Source organism: Podarcis cretensis (genome assembly GCF_951804945.1).
Source record: "Podarcis cretensis genome assembly, chromosome: 17".
Lineage (NCBI taxonomy): Eukaryota > Metazoa > Chordata > Lepidosauria > Squamata > Lacertidae > Podarcis > Podarcis cretensis.
Window position 1 is genome coordinate 28,094,777 of NC_137187.1, and position 24,370 is coordinate 28,119,146.

Consider the following 24,370-nt stretch of genomic DNA (forward strand, 5'->3'; position numbering starts at 1 on the left):
GCTTATTTCCTCATTTGTTTATTTCAAAAAGTGTATACCTACACTGCTTTATGTGGTTTTTTTAAAAAGAAGAAAGCTCAAAGTGGCTTGCAAAAGATAAAAAAGCAAAACCGAGAATAAATAAATATTTTTTTTTATTTATACCCCGCCCTTCCCGGTTCAGAAAACCAGGCTCAGGGCGGCTAACAACAAATTTAAAACACTTAATTGATGCAACAAAAAACAGCATAAAATACAGTATAAAACGTGAATAACAATAAATTCCGAATTCAAAAATCAATTTAGGGGGGAAATCCATCCAATAAACATTAGATGATCACCAAGGCTAACTGCCTAAATTAGTCCTATTTGGGCCAGCAAGGAGACCAGGGTTTAACAACAGAAGGCAGCTTACAAACGGGAGGAACCATTCTGAAAGAAACAAACATTTGGTTGACAAATGACACTGAATTCATTGCAGTCAGGGGGAGATTTAGCTCTGCAGCCAGTACCCCATAGGACATTGCACTAGTCGAAAGTAAACTAAAAGTTGCTTTGCAGATTTGTTTATTATAGTCCTTCAAGCTGTTTACTTTTAATTTTTCCTACGCTTTCTTTTCTCAGTATGTCCTAAACATGGTTGCTAGGTTATTTGACCAGAACGATTGACGCACGTTGGGAAATACAAATTGTTCATTGTAGTTCTTCATGCTGTTGATTCCCTGCCCTTCTTTTGGTTTCCCTCTTCCATAAGTTCTAAACATACTTGACCAGAAAAGATTGAGGGCGGATTGCAATATTCACAAAAGGTCAAGACATGTTTTGATGGAAAGGGGATGTGTCTTCCAAACTCTGTTCTAGGAACGTTGAGGTTGCTCAGAAGTTTATCGGGGATCTCAAAGAAAGGGGCATAAACAGAAAACAAACTTCACAGAAAGTCAGTTTCCCCAGCCAGTGCTAATTTTCTAGAAAAAGAGGTGCTGGAACTCACCATGAATGCCTCTCTTGTTCTCTTATGGCAATGGCGCCCACTTGAGAGATGTTGGAACTGAGTTCCGGTAAGTTCTGGCTGAAAAAAAGCCCTGTAGCCTACTTTACCTGCAATATTTAACTGCAGAGGACACGTGTTTTCTGAGATGCAGTGTCAGACCATGTAAGGCAATGTTGAGGCCAACACTCCACATTTTGTTGTTTAGTTGTTTAGTCGTGTCCGACTCTTCGTGACCCCATGGACCAGAGCACGCCAGGCACTTCTGTCTTCCACTGCCTCCCGCAGTTTGTTCAAACTCATGCAGGTAGCTTCGAGAACACTATCAAACCATCTCATCCTCTGTTGTCCCCTTCTCCTTGTGCCCTCCATCTTTCCCAACATCAGGGTCTTTTCCAGGAAGTCTTCTCTTCTCATGAGGTGGCCAAAGTATTGGAGCCTGAGCTTCAGGATCTGTCCTTCCAGTGAGCACTCAGGGCTGATTTCCTTCAGAATGGATAGGTTTGATCTTCTTGCAGTCCATGGGACTCTCAAGAGTCTCCTCCAGCACCATAATTCAAAAGCATCAATTCTTCGGCGATCAGCCTTCTTTATGGTCCAGCTTTCACTTCCATACATCACTACTGGGAAAACCATAGTTGTACTATACGGACCTTTGTTGACAAGGTGATGTCTCTACTTTTTAAGATGCTGTCTAGGTTTGTCATTGCTTTTCTCCCAAGAAACACTCCACATAAACCTTATTATTATTATTATTATTATGATAGCATTTCTATACTACATTACCTTTTTATGAAAAAATATCAAAGCTGTTTGCAACACGTTCAAACACCAAACACAACAATCCAGAATAAAACAGTTCTGAAGAAAGTCAAATATAAAGCATGCATTCAAAGCAATGCATGGCGAGCCAGCGCAGCACATGGAACGCCGTTTACCTTCCCGCTATAAAGCGGTACCTATTTATCTACTTGCACCCGGGGATGCTTTTGAACTGCTAGGTTGGCAGGTGCTGGGACCGAGCGATGGGAGCACACCCCGCCACGAGGATTCGAACCGCCGACCTTTCGATCGGCAAGTCCTAGGCGCTGAGGCTTTTACCCACAGTGCCACCCGCGTCCCATATATAGAAAAGAGCAAACCAGTGATATTTGAGGGAGCAGGCTAGCCAGCGGTGCCCATGACACAACACAAAACACTGTTGCTGTATGTAGGTTTTGTTTTATTTCTATGGGAAAGCGCGCCTTGGTTTGGGAGCGCTTTGGTTTTGGAACAGGCTTCCGGGATGGATTAAGTTTGAGAACCAAGGTACCACTGTATATAGAAATGAGCAAACCAGTGAGATTTTAGGGAGCAGGCTGGCAGGTGGGTCCCATTACTTACATCAGGCATAGGCAAACTTGGCCCTCCAGATGTTTTGGGACCACAACTCCCATCATCCCTGACCACTGGTCCTGTTAGCTAGGGATGATGGGAGTTGTAGTCCCAAAACACCTGGAGAGCCGAGTTTGCCTATGCCTGACTTACATCATAGGAGCCTACAAAACACAAAACACTGTTGCTGGGTATAGGTTTTATTTTATTTGTTTTTTATCTTATATTTTGGAAATATACATCAAGGTGTTTTTTTCCTTTAAATTTTTTGGGGCCCCCAAGAGAGTAGGGCCCTAAGCTAGAGCTTGTTTAGCTTATACGTAAATCTGGCACTGGTCTCTTTCCTCTTCGGTAGCCTCAGCTTTTGAAGCCGGAGTCAGTCCGGGTGCTGCCCTCCCGGGCCAGGTGGGGAAAAACTTGCAAGGCAGCCAAGATGGTAAACCCTGAAAAAAATGCTATTTTCAGCACTGAGGAAGAAGAAGACGACTGGTTTATAGAACTATGAGAAAGGAGGGGAGCGGTCCTTGAAGTTGTGTACCTGGAAAGCAGACACAGATCACTCAATCACCATAATTCTCACTATGGTAAGACATGTATTACATTTCTATTTAAATTATAATATTTCTACTAGTTGTATATCTATACGTGCACATTAGCAGCTGCACTTTTTATGCACTTTTTATGCAAATATGTTGTCCTCTTTTTGTGTGTGTGATGCATTTCATCCTTTTGGCAATACAGAATTGCCCCTCCTCCGCTTCCTAGGCAGACCCATTTATGTGGAAAAGGGTCAAAAAAAGCCTGGAAACCACTAAAATGGGGAAATGAAAGCAGAAAACTCCCACAGTCATATAAACCAATGCAACCTTGATTTCCCCTTCACAAGTCATCGTGTTGAAATCAGCTGAATAGGTGTGGCTCTCATAATAACAAAAACTCCAAAACGCTTTTATGTTCCAAACACAGAAGATAAATCGAGATTAAAAAAGGGCAGGTATGGGTTGATTTGATGTTAAAAAGTCACCTCGGCTCCCCAGTTCAAATAAATACTCATTTCTTTCTAACACACTAGAAATGCTGTCTTGCTTTACTTGGGAAAAAATGGCTTAAGCAGGAGATTTGAACCTGGTTAGCAACAAAGATTCAAAAGTGAAGAATTGATGCTTTTGAATTATGGTGCTGGAGGAGACTCTTGAGAGTCCCATGGACTGCAAGAAGATGAAACCTCTCCATTCTGAAGGAAATCAGCCCTGAGTGCTCACTGGAAGGACAGATCGTGAAGCTGAGGCTCCAATACTTTGGCCACCTCATGAGAAGAGAAGACTCCCTGGAAAAGACCCTGATGTTGGGAAAGATGGAGGGCACAAGGAGAAGGGGACGACAGAGGACAAGATGGTTGGATAGTGTTCTCGAAGCTACCAGCATAAGTATGACCAAACTGTGGGAGGCAGTGGAAGACAGGAGTGCCTGGCATGCTCTGGTCCATGGGGTCACGAAGAGTCGGACACGACTAAACGACTAAACAACAGATTCCAACCTTTGTTGCAATGACATAATTTGGTGAGCTCATGGCAGTTGTCACCATGGTATTGCTCTTGTGGGTGTACAGAGTTCTGGTCTCTGCTTTTTTGTGAACTCAACATTTTTTGTGGTTTCCTTAAAAAATGCTCAACGATTACGGGGTCATCCTAAAAAAAAAAAAAGGTCAACAATTTTTGGGGTGTCCTTATGGCAACCCTATCCTAGCTTTCATATCTCAGTTTCTAATTCTGTTCAGAATACTTTCAATCTCCTGCGAGGCACTCTCACTTTCTCCTCCCAAGTTCAGCAAGTTGTGGGTCTCGTTGAGTATATCTATATCTGAACATACTTTGAACTAAGTCTTTTGAACCAGAGCTATTGTTGCACAACTACCTTATGTGTCAGAAAGCGAATGGGCCTGGTCAACTTCCACGGGGTTTTTTTGAGCCTCACGTGTCCATTTATTATGCTTCATTAGCCGATATAGAGCAAAGTTCAGGCGCTTGCTGACTCACACAGCTGTTTGCACAGACTGCTGTCTGCTGCAATGAGCAGAGTCCAGGAGAAGCAGATCACATGCGTGTAAGAGAATATGGGGAACGTGATCCCTCGATGCAGCAGGATCTTGAAGGCAGCTGCTATATTTAGGGTCTGTGCCAATACAGCCTTTTACTAAATCCAGGAGCGGCTGCTGTGGGTCAAGTCTGCAAGCTGATCTGCCCCGTTCCTGTGCCTCCAGGCAGGGATATACTGACTTGGGCACAGTGTGCAAATAACAGCATATGAACATTACAGGGTACCTTCATTGGTTCCCAGGTCGTTTCCAAGCACAATTCAAAGTGTTGGTGCTGACCTTGAAAGCCCTAAACGGCCTCAGTCTAGTATATCTGAAGGAGCGTCCCTACCCCCATCGTTCCACCCGGACACTGAGGTCCAGCTCCGAGGACCTTCTGGCACTTCCCTCACTGTGAGAAGCGAGGTTACAGGGAACCAGGCAGGGCCTTCTCGGTGGTGGCACCTGCCTGTGGAATGCCCTCCCATCAGATGGCAAGGAAGTAAACAACTATCTGACTTTTAGAAGACATCTGAAGACAGCCCTGTTTAGGGAAGTTTTTAATGTTTGATCTTTTATCATGTTTTTAATATTCTATTGGGAGCCGCCCAGAGTAGCTGGGGAAACCCAGCTAGGTAGGCGGGGTATAAATATATTATTATTATTATTATTATTATTATTATTATTATTATTATTATTGGTGTGTTACCCAATACTGTACTTTTCAGAGCGGGTTTGTACAGAAGCAAGCGCATGTTCCCTGCAGCTGAGCCAAAGCGTGTGAAGAAATTAATGTCTGGAGAATTGCAGCTCATTCTTCTTCTTCTTCTATATAAATTTTATTAATTTTTCTGTTTCACAATTTAAAATACTCATTTTACATCCTTAAGATATCAATGATTTCCCTTCTTCTCTTTCCACGGTTCATTTTACATATCATAAATCCCTGCATGTTTTACAGGGAATACCATTCAGTATTCCCTTATTGCATCCATCAAACCTCATTGACACTGTTGAATTTATCTTTATGCTGCCAGCGTTTTCAGCTGTACACAATTATTTCCCGTATATTCAAGAAATGCTTTCCAATCTTCTTTAAGCATATATTCTTCTTGTTCTCCTATCCTATTTGTTAAGTCTGCACATTGTACATGTTCTGTCAACTTAAGTTGCCATTCTTCTTTGGTAGGGACCTCGCTTCATTTCCCAAGAATTGCAGTTCATCCTCAGTGTTTCAGGTGTGCTGCACGGACACTGGGGCAATCTCTAAAAGTTGCAACGGAAGGAAATGCAATGTCCCCATCACCTGAGAGGGCACCAGAAGGTTGTCCTGATAGGAAAAGATTGCAGAATTATCCGTACCCCTGAAATTTCTTCACTGACTCATTCTTTGGGGTTCATTTATTCTCTTACTCTTTTAAAGTCAGTACAGTTCCGTAGCCATTAGAATAAGGTGCAGAAACACCTCAAAATCCCACAGAACTTGGTACCGTGAAAAAAATGGGTTTCCCCAAACATGAGAGAAAGACTTTGCAAAGAGCTGGGAAAATACTGAGCCAGAACATTAGAGAATATGAATTAAAGAAGAGTTATAATGGACTTTCTGAGTAATAAAACTAACATAGAGGCCTGGGAGAGGGATTGGGGAAAATATCACCCTCAGAAGGAGGAAGCTGGATATTATTTACAGCTAGAAATGTTCTGGAGTGCAGACAGCAAATATTTTGAACCGTTATTTTATAAATAATTGGCAGATAGAGAAGCGGAAATACCCTTTTTCTATTTGTTTATTATTATTATTATTATTATCTTCTCTTCTTTCAATGCTTTTTCTTCTTTCATTCTTACTCTTTTTCTTCTCTTCCCCCCCTTTAGTATTTAGATTAATGCTTCAGTTTGGAGGTAAAACATATTTGATATTAAGTTCTGTATTTTTCTTTAAACTCCAGTAAGGGTTTCCCAAACTTGGGTCTCCAACTGTTTTTGCACTACAACTCCCATCATCCCTAGCTATCAGGACAAGTGGTCAGGGATGATGGGAACTGTAGTCTAAAAACAGCTGGCGACCCAAGTTTGAGAAACCCTGCTTTAATAAAATTTATTTTAAAAAGAGAAAAGAAACTGTGGAGGTAAGATAAGGAAGTCGTGTGTCACATTATGCCGCTCATTCTCTTCTGCGGCCCTTTCCCCTCTTTTCTTTTGTATAAACACATATTTTCTCCTCTCTTCCTCCCGCCTTCCCCAAAATGCGCTGGTTTGGTTAGGAATGTCACTAAGGGGCTTGACAGAATGGCTTTCTGCAGGTTAGGTTTTGCAGGCGATGGCACCAGTTTTTCAGGGCGGCAAAGTTCCCTTCAAAGGAGCGTTCTTTTTCAACATGGAGGCTTCATCTCCCTCAAATTGTCTGGCTACAGGCCTGCACGCACCCCTGAAATCTGGTGTGTTTCGAATACAGGACCCAGTGCAGGAAGCTTCTAATTCAAAGTTGCTCAGGGATGACGCTGACTTCCCCCCCAAGTCTTGTTTACCTCACAAGGTTGGTGTGAGGGTTCAGTGCGGATGGGTAGAACATTTGCTTCACCTGAGTTCCTTGGAGAAAGGGGGAATAAAATCCCAATAAATGAATGAAATACAAAATTTGTGCATTTCTAAGCTACATATGAGGGACGCAGGTGGCGCTATGGGTTAAACCACAGAGCCTAGGACTTGCCGATCGGAAGGTTGGTGGGTCGAATCCCCGCGACGGGGTGAGCTCCCGTTGCTCGGTCCCTGCTCCTGCCAACCTAGCAGTTTGAAAGCACATCAAGGTGCAAGTAGATAAATAGGCACCGCTCCGGCGGGAAGGTAAATGGCGTTTCCATGTGCTGCTCTGGTTCACCAGAAGCGGCTTAGTCATGCTGGCCACATGACCCGGAAGCTGTACGCTGGCTCCCTTGGCCTGTAGAGCAAGATGAGCGCGCAACCCCAGTGTCGGTCACGACTGGACCTAATGATAAGGGGTCCCTTTACCCTTTACCTTTAAGCTCCATATGACTTGTCAACGGTACTACAAATAAATAAAAATAATGGAAGATCACGAAACCACTAGTTCAGTCCAACAAAACCCAACTGCCCTTCTTTGCAACAACAGAGCACATCAGGCAAACATTACTTAGCCTGGTTATTGAATCAGTTGCTAGATTTTACCCTTAGTAGACCATCCTTTGTTCTTATTCACCAGTAGTGAAAATCCTAAGGTTTCCTTACACTTCGGAACCAATATGGAAGACAAGGTGATATGCTGGGTGTGGATTTCAGCTCCTCCTTTCCCTTGGGAATTTTACCAATGGTGAGCTCAAACAGAGAGTAAGAATGTAAGCCTTCCGATAACACGCACATAATCCTTGACCTTTCTTGCCTTTTATAACCAAAAGATAGTCAATATCAATGGCTAGGAGGACTTTGTGAAATCTGGTCAATATATGAACAATGCTGTCTTTTGTGACTGGGACAGGTCGTCTGCAGAAGAAGCAAACATTGCACATATCGCCATAAACTCATCTGCAAACTCTTCCTTAAGAAAACAATTAAGAGCTTGCTGATGCAAGGATGCAATATATCTGGCGGGGCGGGAGAGAGACCTGAGATGGAAGGTGCCTCCAGTGGCGTAGCGTGGGGGGTGCAGGGGGGGCCGGCCGCACTGGGCGCAACATCTGGGGGTTAGGGTTAGGGGGCGCAAATCCACGGGTTAGGGGGCGCAAATTACTTGCCTTGCCCCGGGTGCTGACAACCCATGCTACGCCACTGGGTGCCTCATAGCTCAGAGTTCAGAAGGTGGCTCATAGCTCAGAACCAGGGACGTCTTACCCATAGAGGCTAGTGGCGCAGGGCGCCAGGGCGCCAAGTTCTGGAGGGCGCCAGGGAAGAGGCGGAGGCTGGACGCAGCCCCTCCCGGCATCAGCTCGCCACCCTCGCCCGCCTCTGCCATGCCGCCTGCGCCAAAGCAGCACTGCGCCCGGAGCCTCCATCTGCTGTGGCCACAGCAGCATGAAGCGCCCATCTGAGCCAGGAGGCATCACGTCCAGCCTTTCCTGCTGGAGGAGCTGCCCTCTAGCCGCTGCCCGCCTCCTCCCGTCCCGCTGGCAGCGCCGTACTCCCTAAAGAAAGGTCGACAAAGCGTGTTCTCCTTCATGGAGAGCATGGGTTGTGGTGGGGTTAACCAGACACCCCCTGTTGCTAGGCAAGTTGGTTGGTTGGCCCAAATTGTGATTGGACTCTTCAGGTTGCTGGGGAGAGTTTGATGTTGCCAATTTTTGAGTGACAGCCTGGGTTGAATATATGCCCTGCGCGCAGCGTTGCGCTTCCTCTTTTCGCTGCGTGCATCGGATCACCCATCCACCCTCCCTAATTTTAGGGTGTTTGTTGTGTTTGACCTTGCTATGCCTGTCATGGGGTCATCTGCTTTTGGAGCAGGGGCCTGGTAGGGATTTTGTCCATTTGGCTGATTGGCTGGTGCCATTTGGTTTTTGCCTACTGCATAGCAAATCGTCGCAACCTGTAAGGTTGTGGTTAGGCATTGGTTTCAAAAATTGGTTGCTGGAGGGGTATGGATTGGCTGTGCCTGCCCCTCCAGTGCTGCTTCTGCAAGGGAATTCCGTTAAAGGAATCCAGGGGTTTGCCATACTTTTGTCCGTATCCCCGGCAAGGGGCTAGGGCCGTGCAAGCCCCTGGGAGCATGTGGGGAGAGGTGACGGTATGGTGCCCAGCCCCATTCTCTCCCCAATATTGTTTTCCCTTACTGGCTTTCGCTGGAATCCGGAAGTCAGTTCTGTCCCGGGGTGGGGACAGATAGTCGTAACCAATGCCTAAGCAACCACTCACATTATGTATTTTAATACAGTGGTACCTTGGGTTACATACACTTCAGGTTACAGACTCCGCTAACCTGGAAATAGTACCTCGGGTTAAGAACGCTGTTTCAGGAGGAGAACAGCAGCAGCGGGAGTCCCCATTAGCTAAAATGGTGCTTCAGGTTAAGAACAGTTTCAGGTTAAGAAAGGACCTCTGGAACAAATTAAGTACGTAACCAAAGGTACCACTGTAAAGTTGTGGCCAAAATTATGCCCAAAACCTTAAACAAAAATTCTGTGTGAATTGTGATTTATTTAGGGGGGTGGCTTGGGGACCTCGACAGGCAAGTCCTAGAATAGCTGTGGCTGATGAAATAGAAGGAACGCAGAATCAGGCTCCAGACCAGCAGCAGATAACAAAATATGGCCCATTTACCTACGTCCCCTTTCAAACAAGAGCACCAAGGACGTCTCTGCGGTGTGAACTCTAGCCCAGTTCCCACTCGTACCATTTCCTGGGAGGAGCTGGCAGTGGAAGAGGGGATCATGAGTCCTACTTTATGGCAACTTGGGTTGTCTGGTCTAAGTCCGATGGAAAGATAAAGGATCCCATCAAGGGAGGGCAAGGGGCCTCGAATTGGCTCATCAACAGATCAGCAGACATGCCTGCTCACCGTCTGGCCCCCCTGTGGCAAGATCGGCTGCCTTTCTTATATAAATTGCAGTAACTGCTGCTCAGTTTGCATCTGCATAAATAGAAACTAGCATGTGCATTTGTTTAGCAAATCTGTGTCCTCTTTTCTAAGGGGTAGCTGCCAGCTTCAAGAAAGGGTCTCAAGTACCACAGCACAAGTTGTTAAGTTTCTTGGCACTGCGGTACTTACTGCATTTTTATCCTCTTATCTAAGGAGCTTAAGGTGGTATACATGGTTCTCCCTCTCCTCATTTAATTCTTACCAACAACCCTGTGAGGTTGTGCCTCTCAGCCTAACTTGACTGGCCCAAGGTCACCCACTGAACTTCATGGCTCAGTGGGGACTTGAATGCTGGTCTCCCAAGTCCTAGTGAGATGATGATCATGATGATGATTTCTACCCCACCCATCTGGCTGGGTTTCCCCAGCCACTCTGGACGGCTTCCAACAAAAGATTTAGAATACAGTGGTAACTCGGGTTAAGTACTTACCGTAATTCGTTCCGGAGGTCCGTACTTAACCTGAAACCTTTCTTAACCTGAAACACCACTTTAGCTAATGGGGCCTCCTGCTGCCGCCACGCTGCCAGAGCACGATTTCTGTTCTCATCCTGAAGCAAAGTTCTTAACCTGAAGCACTATTTCTGGGTTAGCAGAGTCTGTAACCTGAAGCGTATGTAACCTGAAGCGTATGTAACCCGAGGTACCACTGTACATTAAAACATCAGTCATTAAAAACTTCCCTAACCCAGCTTTTCTTAAGCTTGGGTTCCAAAATGTGGTTGTGTCCATACAAAATGTAACCAGGGCAGCAAAGTCCTCAGACCACTAGCTGACACTTGCCAGAAGGCCACTAATAACATTGAGCTAGTACCCTGCTCCCCTATCCCCACCTTATAAAACCAGTGGTGCTGCCAGGACCCCCATACATCGCCTGAATAGCCCAGACCCTGAGGTCCTCCTCCGAGGGCCTTCTGGCAGTTCCCTCACTGCAGGTCAATTCAGTGTCCAGGGCAGCTGTTTACCAGCTCCATCTGGTACGCAGGCTGAGACCCTACCTGTCCACAGACTGTCTCGCCAGAGTGGTGCATGCCCTGGTTACCTCCTGCTTGGACTACTGCAATGCGCTCTACGTGGGGCTACCTTTGAAGGTGACCCGGAAACTACAACTAATCCAGAATGCAGCAGCTAGACTGGTGACTGGGGGCGGCCGCCAAGACCATATAACACCAGTCCTGAAAGATCTTCATTGGCTCCCAGTATGTTTCTGAGCACAATTCAAAGTGTTGGTGCTGATCTTTAAAGCCCTAACCGGCCTCAGCCCAGTAGACCTGAAGGAGCGTCTCCACCCCCATCGTTCTGCCTGGACACTGAGGTCCAGCGCTGAGGGCTTTCTGGCAGTTCCCTCACTGCAAGAAGTGAGGTTACAGAGAACCAGGCAGAGGGCCTTCTCGGTGGTTGCATCTGCCCTGTGGAACGCTCCCCCATCAGATGTCAAGGAAATAAACAACTATCTGACTTTTAGAATACATCTGGTGGCAGCCCTGTACAGGGAAGTTTTTAATGTTTGATGTTCTATTGTGTTTTTAATATTCTATTGGGAGTCGCCCAGGGTGGCTGAGGAAACCCAGCCAGATGGGCGGGGCATAAATATCATCATCATCATCATCAGTTGCTTAGAGCTTGGTGCTGATAACACCAAGGTTGCAGGTTTGATCCCTGTTTGGAACTGCTTCATAATCCTGCATTGCATAGGAATGGATGATCCTTTGGAGTCCCAAACCTACAATTCTAGGATTCTGTGATATGCAGCAGGTTTGGCTCACCACATTTTCAAGTTATGAAGCAAAACACATTGCTGTCTAAAGAGGGGAGCCCCATGAGACCATTAGGTCCAGAGTCTAAGCTTAGCCGACTGCTGTATAAAATTTAACTCTGACTCAAACCATGTAAGGATTATTTAACAGAAGAAGTGTGTAGAATGGGTAGGGGCAGAGCTTTTTGTGGGGGTAGGGTGTACGCATACCCTTAAACATTTTGTGAATCTAAGTTTGGCCTCATTGAGGGGCAGGATTTCAATATGAGTAGGAAAATGGGAGTACCCCCTAAACATGTTTTTAGGGGGGGGGGGACACTGGGTAGGGGGGGGAGGCAGGCAGGAGTCATAGCTGTCAACCGTCCCTTATTTGGCGGGAAACTCCCTTATCCCAGCGCCGTGTCCCGCTGCTGTCCCTTATTGATGATGTCCCTTAAATTTCCCAGGTTTCATGCTTGCCCTGCTCGGGAGGGAAGCAGCAGCTCGGGGTCCTCTGCCACGAGAGAGAGCACGCACTGGCGCCGTCGTCCTGGCGCAAGGAGTTCCATCGGCCCTTCCCCGCCCGAGAGAGAGGGGAGAGGGAGAGAGACTCTTGCCCACGCCGCCCTTGAGCCCGGAGGCGGCAGCGGTGGTGGCAGCTGAGGAGGCAGCCTGAGGGAGGAGGAAGAGGAGGGGATGGGGAGGGATGCAGAAGGGTGGCGCTTCAGCGGTCGCCGCCGCGCCACAACTGCCTCATGCCGGATTGATAGCATCTGTTAATCCTACCAATGTATGTAACTCTTTACAATAGCAAAATTCCTTATTTTGGCTGCTGGTCCCTTATTTTCAAATCTGTAAGTTGACAGCTATGGCAGTACACAACTATTTCCACACAAGCGCCCGCCATTACAACAAATCCCGTGACCTTGTGTAACAAAAAACTACCACCCTTTGCCAAGAAAAGAAAGAAAAAAGGCAAGGGGACCTTTGCTACATTTATATGGTTTATTGCAGGGTTTTATAGCTCCACCTCGTGGCTGGAAACAAAACATAGTCTGATTCCACAGCTGATGCAGGAGATGGCTGTGCAGTCCTGATGCTTGTTCAAATCTTGGCCCATATGATAATTATACTGCATTACAGGGAAATACATATATTTAATAGATATATACAGTGGTACCTTGGTTTACAAACTTGATCCGTTCCGGAAGCCTGTTCTTAAACCAAAGCATTCTTAAACCAAGGCGTGCTTTCCCATAGCAGCGGGGACTCAATTTACAAATTGAACACACTCAACAGGAAGCGGAACATGTTCTTATTCCAAGGCAAAGTTCACAAACCAAAACACCAACTTCCGGGTTTGCAGCATTCTTAATCCAAGTTGTTCATAAACTAAGCTGTTCTTAAACCAAGGTACCATTGTAGTTATTTCTTATATCAACATAGTTTGCTGGGTGAATTTGAAATAAACATACAGTGGTACCTCAGGTTACATACGCTTCAGGTTACAAACGCTTCAGGTTACAGACTCCGCTAACCCAGAAATAGTGCTTCAGGTTAAGAACTTTGTTGCAGGATGAGAACAGAAATTGTGCTGTGGCGGTGCGGCAGCAGCAGGCCCCATTAGCTAAAGTGGTGCTTCAGGTTAAGAACAGTTTCAGGTTAAGTACAGACCTCTGGAACGAACTAAGTACTTAACCTGAGGTACCACTGTAATACCATCAAAATACCACAATAAATTCGTATCCGGCGCAAAGCAATGGCATGCGTTTTCTTTTGCAAGCCAATTTTGGATGCTTGCGTTTTTCATTTATAAAAAAATGTTTATATGCTTCCATATCATAAAATGAAAAATACCAAAGCAGCTTACAGCAGTAATACATAAAACATACAATAGAAAACATCAATTGGCTGTTGTAGAAAAATCTAGGTTTGGGGGTTGTTGTTTTTTTGCCTCTTAGAAAGTTTAATTTTTGAACATTTGCAAGCATAAGGACTACTTGCTAGCACTATTCTAGGGATGTGAATTCTCGGGGCAGATAATAGCTCCATCTCTCCATCAGAGGTAATAGCAACCAATACAGAGAGGTGAGACAAAACTACCCATATTCCAAATGAGTCCAGTTTAGAAGGGTGCAGGACTGGAACAGACAATAGTCAAGAGGTGTAGCAAGCAGCCTTCTCTAAAGACTGGATGCCTCGGTTATACAAATCCATTTGTGGTTTATTTCTCACAGCATTCTGGCCGTTTCCTTGAGGGGCACTGCTCTGAATTTAGTGGATTAAAAGCAGAAAAATAGTGCTAGCCAAACGGTAGCAATCACATTAATTCTCCCCTTCCAAAACAGCAAAATAGGCGAGTTAATCACCTGCGTAGTCGTTGCAGAACAGAAATGTTTCCAGCAAGCATTTAAAAGTCAACACAAAAGGCACCTGCTGATAGCTGTGCAATCCTGATGCTTGTTCAAATCTTGGCCCGTATGATAATTATACCACATTACAGGGAAAACATATATTTAATAGATATGTAGTTATTTCATTTATCAACAAATGGGTGAATTTGAAAGAAACATAATACAGTCAAAATACCACAATAAATTCGTATCCGGCACAAAGCTTTCTTTTGCAAGCCAATTTTGGATGCTTGCTTTATTTATTAAAAAAAAATGTTTATATGCCTCCATATCATAAAATGAAAAATACCAAAGCAGTTTACAGCACTAATACATAAAATATATAACAGAAACCATCAATTGACTGTTGTGGGAAAATGTATTCTTAATCGCCTGCATAGTCCTCTGGGAACAGAAATGTTTCCATCAAGCGTTTAAAACAAAAGGCACCTGCTGTATCTCTTTTGGTGGAGCTCAGTGGGGAATATCAGGTGCGAGTGACTGTCATCACCCCATTAATGTCTCTCTCTGTGATGCCTCCATCTGGTCACTGAGATAGGCCATCCATTAATGGCAAAGAATCCCCCTCCTTTTATTGCCTGAGCCATTACAATGCAACATCTGTAGAGAAGGATCCAGTGCCGGATTTACGTATAAGCTAAACAAGCTATAGGTGTTGAGCTTTTATTAGGATTGAAGTTGTGGAGGTTTCTTTAGGATTTTACCCCAGGAAATAAACTGCCACAGGGGCCGGATGAAACGGATTTTGGACATGCCTGAGCTAATGGATGCTCACCGCTGCCCTGGTGGGACTCTGTTGTGGACCTCATCCTCCACTTCTTTTCTGGCCAAAGAGACCCGCATGGTCGCAACTATGGAGGCATTACATCCTAGCCTAGGAGGGAACAGAAGAAGACGACCTAGATCCCAGATCTAGGTGGGACCAGGGCCAGATTTAGGTTTGATGGGGCCCTCAGGTCCTGAAGGTAATGGGGCCCCTTATATGTCCAGCTGTCCTTTGTCAACACCAGGTTGTCGCTGTTTTTTGGTGTTGAATATATGCTATGTGGTAATTGATGGACCTCATAGATATCTCAAGCCATTTGCCCATGTTGCCATGCAACCATTCCATGCAGAATGTAGGTACCCTATATATAGAAAGGAGCAAACCAGGGATATTTTAGGGAGCAGGCTAGCAGGCAGGGCCCATGACTTACATCAGAGGAGCCTACACAACACAAACCACTGTTGCTGTATGTAGGTTTTATTTTATTTGTCTTTATCTTATATTTTGGAAATGTACATCCAGGTTTTTTTCCCTTTAAATTTTTTGGGGGCCCCCAAGAGAGTGGGACCCTAAGCTAGAGCTTGTTTAGCTTATATGTAAATCCGGCACTGCCTGCCATCAGAAACATTAAACATTGTCAGTCTCTTTATTCTTTGAAGCCCATCAGTTCATTTGCCTGTAGACTGACTTCTCTGGCTATCTTCTTTGGCTCAGCTCTGTTATCTGAAATCTGAGATCCTTAAACTGGGAGGGCTGAAGATTGGACCTGAGGCATCCATTCTGTGGTCTTTGTGCTCTGCTAATCCACTCCACTTCCCAGTGGGGAGGAGTTGCGGTGGACCGCGTGGCCACCCACTCCCCACTGGGGGCGGGGGACCTTGTCCCCCATTGCCTGGGGGATCCCGGCCACGTCAGAGCCCGGCCAGCCAATCCGCTGCCCGGGGGGGAACGTGGCCAGAGCTGTTTAAACTGAGGAGCGAGCCGGAGGACTTTCTCTTTGGCTCGCTTCCTCAGTCACCCACCCTCCCTCCCTATTTGCAGGTTAGGCACTGGCCTTGCTATGGACTACGGTTGGTCGCCTTGGTTGTCCGAGGGGCCTGGTAGGAATTTTTCCACTTGGCAAATTGGCACTGGCCACTTGGTTTTCGCCTACCTCGTAGCAATCGTCACAAGTTTGTTAGGGTTGCGGTTAGGCATTGTTTGACTTTGTGTGGGGGGAGGGGAGGTGTGGCCATCACCTGCCCCTCCAAGCTTAAGGGTATTCCATTAAAGGAATCCGGGGGTGTAGATCTAGTCTGAAGCCCGGCTGTGGGCTAGGGCCTTGACATGACCCCAACGGAAACACCAGGGGGAGCTTGAGTTGGTTCGCATTGACAGGGCTCCCCCTACTGGTGGCTTACCCTTACTGGACTTCCTGCACAATGGGCAGGAGTGAGATATAGTCAGGTCCAATCAGTGCCTAAGTCAATACCGCTCACATTCTGTAATTTCAATAAAGTTGTGGCCCAAAATTTGCCCAATAACATAAACCTAATATCCGTGTCCTTGTGTGAGTTATTTCCAACGAGGGGGTGGCTGCGGGGTCTCGACACGCAACTGAGCTACGTGATCATGGTAGCTTTTTAGCCTGTGCACGAACGGCAAAAGTGACACTTGTGCTGAGCTCATGAGTATATTTCACCCAGCAGACCTCCAAACGTGGACGCTATTTCTCTTTTGAACAAGCGTCACGTACATAAGCAGCCCACAGGAAATAACAGCCTAGAGATCAAAGGCAAACAAACACAGACCATTTCAAGAGCGCTTTTTCCGTGGCACAGTGAGTGACGCCGCAGAGCTTAAGGTAGATGAATATGGATCGATTTAACACCCCGGGCAGCCCACAGCAAACGGCTCTTTAGAGATTAAAGCCAGATAAATGTGCACAAGTCAAATTGCTTTCTTGTGTTTGTTGTTTGAATACGGCACACCCAGGTCCATAGTCCAATGAACTAAAGCTGCTGCCTTTTTAGTTCATGCACAAAAGGCTGGATAGAAAAGGATTTGCTTTTCTCCGTGCTTTAGGGCCCCCTGCAAAACTGAGACACCTTTCAGAATTCTATCGTTTTCATATTTGGTTTGGGGCAAGAAAATGAAGTGTAACTCATCCATGCACAAACGGAATCTAGTTCTTCATCCTAAGGGAGTTCCAAGTTTCCTGTTGCGGGGGCGGAGGAAGGGAATAAAATTTACCATCTTGCTCAGCTGTAATCCTATACACATTTACCTTAGACTAAATTCTATTGAACTCAATAGGTTATAGCAAGAAGTTGCTTACATCAGTTCCTATAGTTCCTAAGGGTCAGATGAGATGTGGAAATGGCCAGCTTGTCTTGGCCTAAACTGGGTCCCAGTAAAGTGGGGGTTGGGGGGGGGAGGAGAGATGATTTAAGGTAGAGAAGGGGTGGGAAGAAGGGGTTAAAACAGGCATGTCCAAAGTCCATTTCGGTGGCGTAATCCAGCCCGCCGGTCAGTTTAATCCGGTCCCTGTGGGTAGTTTACTTCCTGAGGTAAAATCCTAAAGAAACCTCCACAACTTCAATCCTAATAAAAGCTCAACAACTTAAAAAAAAAAAAGGTCAAAGGTCAACAACTTTGGTCGGCTCTCATAGCCCTTCACTTCATCAAATCTGGCCCTCTTTGAAAAAAGTTTGGACACCACTGCATCAGCTGCATGTCGTTGGGTCTTGTTTATTAGTATCTGCATTTATAGAAGGCATTGGCTGGGTGGGGGAAGTATGAAATATTGCTGTGTTACCATTACTCTTTGTGTTGAGGTGAAGCTGCATGTTCTTGATTTGCTTTAAATTTTATATCTGTTTATTTTTCAGGAGAATAGCCTGCTAGGTAGCTTTCCCTGCATGCGGTAACTCAAACACACATACAAAGCGGACTTTTCGTGCTTTGTCCCCAGAGAAATATTGTTTTTCACAGATGAAAGCGAAGAGCACAGAGACACGGATCCTTGGCCCCAAACAGATAAAAATGAGGGAGCAGTGGGGAGAAAGGGGAGCAGAACACCCACAGGATGTTTATTTGACAGATGCGGTATGTTTGATCCTCACAGCTGTCTCCCAGTGGAGGGAGGGCTAGCATCAGTTGAGCACACGGCACAGCCAGCTCCCTAATATCTACAAAGGAGTGTCTCTTAGGAGACGAGATTCCTGCCTATCCTTTATACTTGTAATTCCCACACTTCTGGCAATGTGCTAAAACGCCAGATCAAGCTGCTACGTCGGAAATGTATAAATTATTATTGGAATGGGATACTAAAGATGAGGAAGTCAAAGGGGTGGTGATACAATGGGCTAAACATTTTGGATATCATATTCAGTTAGAAACTTGGGAAAAGTTGTGGAAGGAAGGTATTAATTTTACTGCATGCAGTGCACTTAAAGAAAATGTTAGGAAAATTGGCTAAAATGTACCTAATAGGTATCTAAAGCCATTTGCTGTATGTAGGTTTTATTTGTTTTTTTATCATATTTTGGAAATGTACATCCAGTTTTTTTCCTTTAATTTTTTTGGGGGCCCCCAAGAGAGTGGGGCGCTAAGCTATAGCTAAGCTATAGCTTATATGCAAATCTGGCACTGGGTGGGACATTGAAGAGAAGTCTGCAGAAGGGATGAGCTGGGAGGTGCTAGAAGCAAGGGGTTTGAGCAATCAAGGGGGGTCAGAAGAAGGACTGTTAGAGGCTGGGACTCAGAGAGGAGTCAGAGATCGGCAGGATAGCCCCAGAATCTTGTTACTTTCTGTTAATAAAGAGCGACCGTATTTTTCGCTCTATAAGATGCACCAGACCACAAGACTTTGGAGGAGGAAAACAAGAAAAAAAATATTCTGAATCTCAGAAGCCAGAACAGCAAGAGGGATCGCTGCGCAGTGAAAGCAGCAACCCCTCTTGCTGTTCTGGCTTCTAGGATAGCTGTGCAGCCTGCATTTGCTCCATAAGAGGCACACACATTTCCCCTTACTTTTTAGGATGGAAAAAGTGAGTCTTATAGAGAAAAAAATACGGTACTTGCCTTCCATGCCTGCTGTGTGTGTACCTGCCCTGTGGATGACCTGCCTCCCTGACAGCTCCTTGACAATATGACAGGCTGCGTAGTGAGATGTTCTCTTTTCTGACACCATATTCTGCCTTCATTGCACAGCTAAAGTGTCAGCTAAAGTGGGCGTGACCATTGCATGACAAGTGGCTCCTCCACTTCCCTTGGAGCCAAACACTTCTTGGAACCACTGCTCAAATTATTTTGTGGTGATGGGGCAAATATTGGAGCGTGCTGACATTTGGGTATTTTGTAATTACATGAAGGACGCTACACCAATCCACTCACTCAAATTAACAAGACACCAGTTTGGCCAGGGAACTCGTTCCATGGTAATATTATTAGTCCTGCAGGGGACATGGGTAGCACTGTGGTCTAAACCACTGAGCCTCTTGGGCTTGCCGATCAGAAGGTTGGCAGTTCGGATCACCATGATGGAGTGAGCTCCCATTGCTCTGTCCCAGCTCCTGCCTACCTAGCGGTTCAAAAGCACACCAGTGCAAGTAGATAAATAGGTACTGCTGCAGTGGGAAGGTAAATGGCGTTTCCATGCACTCTGGTTTCCATCATGCGCCAGAAGTGGTTTAGTCCTGCTGGCCACATGACCCGGAAAGCTGTCTGTGGACAAACACCGGCTCCCTTGGCCTGAAAAGTGAGATGAGCTCCGCACCCGATAGTCACCTTTGACTGGACTTAACCATCTAGGGGTCTTTACTGTTTACCTTTTTATAATTGTCCTAGGCAAGAACAACCATTTCAACGGGTGGAGAGGTGCTATGCAGCTAATCCTTTGGACAAGGGCTGAACAGTTAAGACTTTTAGATGTGGGCTAGTAAGACCTTGTTCACGTGTGCTACTCTAAGTCAACCAAAACACAGGCTGCAAACTGAAACAACCAAATATTGCTTCTTTGCCTCCGTGTCTTGCCCGCTTTCTCTGCAATTTTATACTGTAAGCTCCTCAGGGCACAGAACTGTCCTCTCTAAAGACCAATGCACACCTATGCTGCTATATCTAAATAATCTGCTGCACATAGATTTCTGTATAATTCCTGGGGCACATCATATGCCATCCATTGCTCTTATTACTCTGCTTTAATAATAAATGCTTTAATAATAATACTATTTTCTCACTGCCCAGTGCCTGAAGTGGAGATTTTAATCTGTTTTAGGAATTGTGAGATTCATATATTGCTTTATCCCATATGACCAATTTGCATGCAATGCCTGATATTAATAGCTTCAAAGTTAGCACATTTTTTCATACCCCGCCCGGCTTTGTCCCTTGTGGTTACGGGTGGGTTTTGTGTAACTTGAAATGTGATCACATGGCCTGCGTTTAACCTAATTGTCTCCTCCAGCTGTCTCCCTTTATCTTAACAGGTTTTTTTTTTGTGTGTGTGTTTTAAACCCACTACTGTTAGCAGGCGATGGAATGAACTATCTACAAAAACATGCCTTGCCCAGGGACATCAAATCTCCCTCCCCCACCACGATTTTATTTTATTTTCTCCCTTTGAACATGCAGCCCAAATGTGAGGCTATTGTGTAACTTGGAAGCTTGCACGCTGCTGTTTGAACCCTATCTGCTCCAAATAAAAGATATCCTTCCACTTGCTTAATATTCTCTGCTTTGAGGGGCCCACCGAAAGGGAAAAACAGGTTTCGATTTGTAACGTAATGAGCAGAAAGGAAGGTAATACAACAGCAAGGGGCAAACAGAGTCCTAGGTTTTCTAAGGTTGCCCTTGAACATCCGTAACACAGTCGATTCGGTTTATTTACTTGAACTGGAAGAGATGAAAGTCTCTGTTATCCTAAATAAGATCCGAGAATACAGCGAGCTGTCAATTTGCTCTACTAGTGGGAGGTACAATCAGGGGCAGTAGTATTTTTGTTTAACTGAAAGCTCACAGTGCCATAGCCTTAAAATTACAAAGCACCTCATATTTTACCAAGCTAACCACCACTCAGGAAGGAGCGTCACGCAGTAATATGGTCTGCATACATATTACAGTGGTACCTTGGGTTACATACGCTTCAGGTTACATACGCTTCAGGTTACAGATGCTGCAAACCCAGAAATAGTGCTTCAGGTTAAGAACTTTACTTCAGGATGAGAACAGAAATTGTGCTCCGGTGGCGCAGCAGCAGAAGGAGGCCCCATTAGCTAAGGTGGTGCTTCAGGTTAAGAACAGTTTCAGGTTAAGTACGGACCTCCGGAACTTAACCTGAGGTACCACTGTATCCCCTTAAATCACATTCTACCGCTCTATGAATTCTGGTCACTTGAGTTTACCTCTCAAAAAGTCATGGGCGTAGACAGGGGCGGCAGCTGTCACCCCCAAAACAAGTAAAAAAATACAAACACCACCATCTCCCTCCCTAGAGAGCATTTCCCCAGAAAAAGTCAGTGCCTGCTTTTGTCACACAAATGCATGTAGCCTATCATTTCATCCTTCATTATAATGTGCGAGCCGTTTTCTGCAGAACATCAGAATTCAGGATACGGCAGCAGTGGGTCTGACCGGCCATCTCTCTTGCTCAGCAATGCACTTATCCCCTGGAACGGCCATTCAGTCCTTTGCAGAGAATAAAGACCTGGCTAAGGTCAACAATGAGGGACGCAGGTGGCGCTGTGGGTTAAAGCCTCAGCGCCTAGGACTTGCCGATCGAAAGGTCAGCGGTTCGAATCCCTGCGGCGGGGTGCACTCCCGCTGCTCGGTCCCAGCGCCTGCCAACCTAGCAGTTCGAAAGCACCTCCGGGTGCAAGTAGATAAATAGGGACCGCTTACCAGCGGGAAGGTAAACGGCGTTTCCGCCAGAGCAGCGATGTCACGCTGGCCACGTGACCCGGAAGTGTCTCTGGACAGCGCTGGCCCCTGGCCTCTTAAGTGAGATGGGCGCACAACCCCAGAGTCTGTCAAGACTGGCCCATATGGGCAGGGGTACCTTTACCTTTACCTTAAGGTCAACAATGACAAGGGAACATCTCCATGGGCTTTGCTTACTGAGTGCACACAGAAAAACTGCATGGGGGGGGGGAGGGATTTAAGAAGTGCGGAAAAGGTTTGCATCAAATCCGAGAAAACTTGATTTGGTTTAGATTTTTTTTCTAAAACAAGATGAAAAAGGGAGTGCTCTTTGTAATTTTGCAAAATATACACTCGTTAACCCCATGAAAGGTACTCCCCGGTGTTAATTTTTTGTTTAGCTTCCTAGTTTTCACATGACGGAAGGTTTAGTCGGATTTTTCTGAGCCCTTGGGGTTCAAAAGAAAGTAATTTGAAACCACTGTTGTTGAGACATTTCATTCTGAAAATGCTAGACAGAGCCAGACAGAGGATGATGACAGCTGGGGATCCTGCCCACCCCCACCCCACCCCCAACAGAAGTCCTGTCTGCGCCCATGCACAGAGTTACAATTCCCAGGAAACCTGAATAAGCTACAGTGCCCGTAATTTTTTGAGGGGGGAAATGTGCTTTAAAGTTACAGCGTGCACACAGCCTGACGATGCAATTCCGTGCACATCTACTTGCAAGTAAGTCCCATTGTGTTTAAGAGGTTTACTCCAACCTAGGCAAGGGTGCACTGAACTGCAGCCTGCGGGAGAAACTGGGTCTTCGGTTCATGTGTTCTCATCTATCTCGATCCGATCAGGACTTATTGACTAAGCTTCCAGAAAACACAGAGGTGAGAGCCTTTCCTGTACAGTAAGTCAAGCAGCCGGAAATGAGCAGTTGACACTGTCTGCTTTGTTTAAACCTAGTGCCCCATTTTGGGACCCGTGTTTGCTCTTGATTTCACTGGAAACAAGCAAATCGGAGATTTCAAGAGAAGTGTGTTGAAACTTCTGCATCAGTTACCATAAGGTAACCCATCCGCAGTGTATTTGGGCAACAGCATTGTGTACAAAAGTTAGGGAGGGTATATTCACATTTCCTGTTGTCAGGGGCTCAGGAGCAGAGGCACAGGGAAGAGAGGAGATGGAGAGCGAGGGGAGCGTAGGAGAAGAGGACAGTGGACCGAGGGATTCCATGAGCCTCTCCAGCGAATCGGAAGATTCACAGAAGGGGGCGCCAGTGGCCAGGGGTAGGGGGTTCCCAAGGGGAACGCCCCAGGAGCAAGGGGGCAGCAGGGACTCCCAGAGCAGTAGTTGGAAATCAGGACCAGCTTCCCCACCAGAGCAGAGTGGGGGGGAAGAGTCCCAAGGATCGGGGCCAGTGCATTCCCCACCAGGGAGAGAAGATAAGGCAGGGCTGACCACACCTCCATCGGAGAGTCAGACAACGGAGGGGAGGTCAGATCCGGCCAGTATCCCGGAAGAGGGAAGCAGTGACAGAAGTAGTGTAACGGTCAGGAGGAAGGTCACTGGGTTGGCGCGAGAGGCAAGTTCAAATGTACAGGAGCGCGGGACAGCAGAGAATGAGGATTGGGAACCGGGTCCTAAAGCCCGCCGGAGGCAGGGGGAGGAGTTAAGCGACTCAGCGTCAGAAGAGTCCAGAAAGGGGGATGCCCCAGCGGGCAGGAGGACCCAGAGGAGGAGAAAGCAGCGGAAAAGGTGGAGCAGGGCTAGGATCTTAAACTGGTGTCAGAGGGGAGGAGATTCAGACGGGACTTCGCCGGTCTAGGGTTTAAGACGTAGAGCTGCGCGCTGCGGCTTTGAAATGGAAACTGAACCTCAATAAAGACTTTTGTACATAACGACAGCCTCGCGTTGGTCCTCTGTGAGCTGGGACCTAGGGGCAGCTCTGACACCTGTGGTTGGCATATATGCATCTCAGTTGAGAAGGTTCTGGCCTATAGTTTCTGGGCTCTGCAGAATCTCAGCTCCACTTTTGTATTTTGTTTTTCTTTTTGATGTTTACTTTTCAGGAACACTTTTTCAAAATGCTACCTCGAGGTTTACCAGATTTTCCTTCCTGCTTCTCCGCAGCAGGAGTTGAACCTGATGCATCTATTTTGTTAACAGCCCAGCCTCCTTCCTTTTACTGCTACAAGAAATGACGGAGAGAGCCAGGCAGTGGCTGATGGTGGCTTTTTGAGCCACAATACTGGGATGGTATTTGACTCTGGATGTTCAGTATATTTTTGTATACGGTGTGTGTTACCTGAACGTTGGACAGATAGTGTGGCCAATGGGTGATTACTTGGCCATTTGCTCTCCGACAGCTCAACTGAACAGCCACTAAATCAGGAAAGAAAAGCAAATTCACTTGACATGTTTGAAGGCAGCCATCGTTTTCGCAATGTTCAGTCCAAGCCTGTGTTGGGACCCAGTCTGTTAAAAAGCTCAGTGCTTCAGAGGCTGAAAATAAATTTGTCATTTATCACATTGGTCAAGGAGGCCTACGGACAATGATTGGCAGA